This window comes from Schistocerca americana, unplaced genomic scaffold (genome assembly GCF_021461395.2).
Source record: "Schistocerca americana isolate TAMUIC-IGC-003095 unplaced genomic scaffold, iqSchAmer2.1 HiC_scaffold_137, whole genome shotgun sequence".
Classification (NCBI taxonomy): Eukaryota; Metazoa; Arthropoda; class Insecta; order Orthoptera; family Acrididae; genus Schistocerca; species Schistocerca americana.
This window is the reverse complement of record NW_025725449.1, coordinates 245,001-250,000: the sequence shown is the minus strand read 5'-3', so window position 1 is coordinate 250,000 and position 5,000 is coordinate 245,001. Positions and strand designations below refer to the sequence as shown.

At 52.4% G+C, this 5,000-nt stretch overlaps 1 non-coding gene across 1 annotated transcript in view; it reads left to right on the top strand.

Annotated features, from left to right (window-relative positions):
• The first annotated feature begins 4,071 nt into the window (after positions 1-4,071).
• Positions 4,072-5,000, top strand: part of LOC124566188 — a 1,910-nt gene continuing 981 nt past the window's right edge. The window contains exon 1 of the ribosomal RNA XR_006970833.1: positions 4,072-5,000. This exon is cut by the window's right edge and continues 981 nt beyond it. This is a non-coding gene — a ribosomal RNA (small subunit ribosomal RNA).

Sequence of the window (5,000 nt, the reverse complement as noted above, 5' to 3'; positions counted from 1 at the left end):
TGCTGAAAGACTCTGCTCACAATCACAACCACACGTCAGCCACACACCCTTATCACGCACTACTCTCTGCCTGTAACACGCACACAGACAATATGTAAGCACCAGCATGGAACAACACCCAGTGCATCCTCTCCGCCACATTAGACAATCCACACTGTCATAACCAGACTGGGAGGTCCACTCAGAAAACAGAATATCCCACCCACCCGACAACCACCATTGCTCAGCCAAGCCACCAACACCCACACATGTCCTACACAGGGGTGCACCCAACATCACAATACTGCCTCCTCTCACAGCACACAAACAATGGCAGGAATGAAAGACACAGGTCTGCCACAAGCATGGAATGAGAGCGCCGCCTGTCATGAGCCAAAGGTGCATCCTGACGTGGCAAATCAGATGATGCCGCAGGCATCCACTTACTATAATCACAATCAACAAACCGGCCGCCCCGCCCCGCCCCCCATTAAACCTTTCCTTACAACAATGTGTACCTTAACCTAACCTATATCGTACCGTAACCTAACCTATATCGTACCGTAACCTAACCTATGTCGTACCGTAACCTAACCTATGTCGTACCGTAACCTAACCTATGTCGTACCGTAACCTAACCTATGTCGTACCGTAACCTAACCTATGTCGTACCGTAACCTAACCTATGTCGTACCGTAACCTAACCTATGTCGTACCGTAACCTAACCTATGTCGTACCGTAACCTAACCTATGTCGTACCGTAACCTAACCTATGTCGTACCTTAACCTAACCTATGTCGTACCTTAACCTAACCTATGTCGTACCTTAACCTAACCTATGTCGTACCTTAACCTAACCTATGTCGTACCTTAACCTAACCTATGTCGTACCTTAACCTAACCTATGTCGTACCTTAACCTAACCTATGTCGTACCTTAACCTAACCTATGTCGTACCTTAACCTAACCTATGTCGTACCTTAACCTAACCTATGTCGTACCTTAACCTAACCTATGTCGTACCTTAACCTAACCTATGTCGTACCTTAACCTAACCTATGTCGTACCTTAACCTAACCTATGTCGTACCTTAACCTAACCTATGTCGTACCTTAACCTAACCTATGTCGTACCTTAACCTAACCTATGTCGTACCTTAACCTAACCTATGTCGTACCTTAACCTAACCTATGTCGTACCTTAACCTAACCTATGTCGTACCTTAACCTAACCTATGTCGTACCTTAACCTAACCTATGTCGTACCTTAACCTAACCTATGTCGTACCTTAACCTAACCTATGTCGTACCTTAACCTAACCTATGTCGTACCTTAACCTAACCTATGTCGTACCTTAACCTAACCTATGTCGTACCTTAACCTAACCTGTATTGCGCCTTAACCTAACCTGTATTGCGCCTTAACCTAACCTGTATTGCGCCTTAACGTAACCTGTATTGCGCCTTAACGTAACCTGTATTGCGCCTTAACGTAACCTGTATTGCGCCTTAACGTAACCTGTATTGCGCCTTAACGTAACCTGTATTGCGCCTTAACGTAACCTGTATTGCGCCTTAACGTAACCTGTATTGCGCCTTAACGTAACCTGTATTGCGCCTTAACGTAACCTGTATTGCGCCTTAACGTAACCTGTATTGCGCCTTAACGTAACCTGTATTGCGCCTTAACGTAACCTGTATTGCGCCTTAACGTAACCTGTATTGCGCCTTAACGTAACCTGTATTGCGCCTTAACGTAACCTGTATTGCGCCTTAACGTAACCTGTATTGCGCCTTAACGTAACCTGTATTGCGCCTTAACGTAACCTGCATTGCGCCTTAACGTAACCTGTATTGCGCCTTAACGTAACCTGTATTGCGCCTTAACGTAACCTGTATTGCGCCTTAACGTAACCTGTATTGCGCCTTAACGTAACCTGTATTGCGCCTTAACGTAACCTGTATTGCGCCTTAACGTAACCGATATTGCGCCTTAACGTAACCTATATTGCGCCGTAACGTAACCTATATTGCGCCGTAACGTAACCCACATTGCCCCTTAACGTAACCCACATTGCCCCTTAACGTAACCCACATTGCCCCTTAACGTAACCCAACACACGTTGGGCCTTAACCCAACACACGTTGGGCCTTAACCCAACACACGTTGGGCCTTAACCCAACACACGTTGGGCCTTAACCCAACACACGTTGGGCCTTAACCCAACACACGTTGGGCCTTAACCCAACACACGTTGGGCCTTAACCCAACACACGTTGGGCCTTAACCCAACACACGTTGGGCCTTAACCCAACACACGTTGGGCCTTAACCCAACACACGTTGGGCCTTAACCCAACACACGTTGGGCCTTAACCTGCTCTGTAATTGTCATACGACGCGTTAAATTAGTGTAGTGTTGCCTAACTGCAACCCCCGCAATATAGTTTGCTACTCGCACTGCCCGGTCCCCAGTGTATCGCTTCATGTTAAACACCTTGCAGCTATACACTGTAATGTGGATGGCAGCAGGACGTACATGCTCAATGCCCTTTGCAGTTGTTCATTGGCATTTGCAGTTGTTCATTGGCATTCGCATGTGCGAAGCACTTAGCCTACGCTGTGGTACGGCCTGTGTCAACTGTCCGCTGATGTTGTACGTCCAAATCACACACTGTACTGCACATTGGTCCTCATGTACTGAATGATACATCGTGGTACATGTGACCGTACAACGACTGCGCCAACAACGGCGAACCATGCGGTCCAAATGTTGTGCACTCAGCTACGTGTCGTCTCCCTATAAGAGCTGGATTGCAGTGTGGTATGCCCTGGATGGCGATCAGCATGAGCCGTCTGTTGATGTAGTGGCGCGTGTTGTCAGACGTAGTCGTCTCTTCTCACACACCGTGATAGCATGGTGCACTGCGTTCCACATCTGCGACATGCGACAGAGGCCGGTTGACAGTCGTTCGCGCAATGGACATCGCATACGTACGGGGGCCACCTTCCACGTGTTCGCGAAGCGTGCACATGTTGTTGCGTGTATGTGGGCAGACATAGTGTGTCGTGACACCTGACACAGGCATGCAACAATCGTTGAATTTGCAAATGGCGATGGACGCCTACGTTTGCTGGTGACGTTATGCAAATGAACAACTGGTAAACCGTTGTGGTGCGGTTGTTCTCGCTAGAGGTGAATCAGTGATGGCGACGATCGGTTGAGCTACCAACCGGTTGTTCCAGCGATACCCACCATGCCCACGAACGTGAATGGCATCTGGGTGTGAAGCGATACGCGGCGGTGGCTGGGTGGGACCGTCCCCGGCCGGTGAGGGGGGGCCTCCCGGCGTGCTGGCCGCGCGGTGCGTGGGCGCACGCGCTACAGCCGGCTGGTGGGGGCGGCCAGTGGCAGGCGCGCCGGCCGACGGAGGCGGCAGGCGGCGCAGCTGCGCGCCGGCGCACCCTGCACGCGGCGCCGTGCGGCCAAAGTAGGTCCTCGCGGGCCCGGTGCGAAGCGCGGTGGACATCTGCAGTGTGCTGGTCCGATTGAGGACTGTGTGCGCTGAGGATGCGCCGCCGCCCGGCGCTCGGCGCCGCGACGCCGTCTGCTGCTCGGTCGCCTCTGCGGTTCTCGCAGGTGGTTTGTATCGCAGCTGTGCGGACGTGTTGGCGCGTGCGCTGTGCTGGGAGAGTTCGCTTCGGCACCCAAGTGGGGCTTTTGTCCTTCTGTGGCGCTGGCGTTGGAGCTGCCGGTCACCGTAGGTGGCGCGTGTTGTCTCCCGCCGGCAATGCCACGACAGCACGCTCCCGGGCCTCTGTCGGCAGCGGCAAGCTCAGTTGGGAGCACGGGTGGTCGCACCTAAAGCGTCTACTCGCCAAACTCCGGGCGATTGCGCCTCTCTCGAACCCGACCAAGTACTTAGGACGGCGCTGCGCGCCGCCGGGACCTGAGAGGGTTTCGAGGTGTATTGTGCAGGGGAGCTCAGCCTCCTCCTGTTTGCAGGATAATTGAGCGGACGCTTGCGTGTTCGCGCGGGCCCCCGGGACACACTCCCGGGCGGCCGGCTGCTCAGCTCTAGTTGACGCAGCTCCCTGGTTGATCCTGCCAGTAGTCATATGCTTGTCTCAAAGATTAAGCCATGCATGTCTCAGTACAAGCCGCATTAAGGTGAAACCGCGAATGGCTCATTAAATCAGTTATGGTTCCTTAGATCGTACCCACGTTACTTGGATAACTGTGGTAATTCTAGAGCTAATACATGCAAACAGAGTCCCGACCAGAGATGGAAGGGACGCTTTTATTAGATCAAAACCAATCGGTCGGCTCGTCCGGTCCGTTTGCCTTGGTGACTCTGAATAACTTTGGGCTGATCGCACGGTCCTCGTACCGGCGACGCATCTTTCAAATGTCTGCCTTATCAACTGTCGATGGTAGGTTCTGCGCCTACCATGGTTGTAACGGGTAACGGGGAATCAGGGTTCGATTCCGGAGAGGGAGCCTGAGAAACGGCTACCACATCCAAGGAAGGCAGCAGGCGCGCAAATTACCCACTCCCGGCACGGGGAGGTAGTGACGAAAAATAACGATACGGGACTCATCCGAGGCCCCGTAATCGGAATGAGTACACTTTAAATCCTTTAACGAGTATCTATTGGAGGGCAAGTCTGGTGCCAGCAGCCGCGGTAATTCCAGCTCCAATAGCGTATATTAAAGTTGTTGCGGTTAAAAAGCTCGTAGTTGGATTTGTGTCCCACGCTGTTGGTTCACCGCCCGTCGGTGTTTAACTGGCATGTATCGTGGGACGTCCTGCCGGTGGGGCGAGCCGAAGGCGTGCGACGCGCCTCGTGCGTGCTCGTGCGTCCCGAGGCGGACCCCGTTGCAATCCTACCAGGGTGCTCTTGAGTGAGTGTCTCGGTGGGCCGGCACGTTTACTTTGAACAAATTAGAGTGCTTAAAGCAGGCAAGCCCGCCTGAATACTGTGTGCATGGAATAATGGAATAGGACCTCGGTTCTATT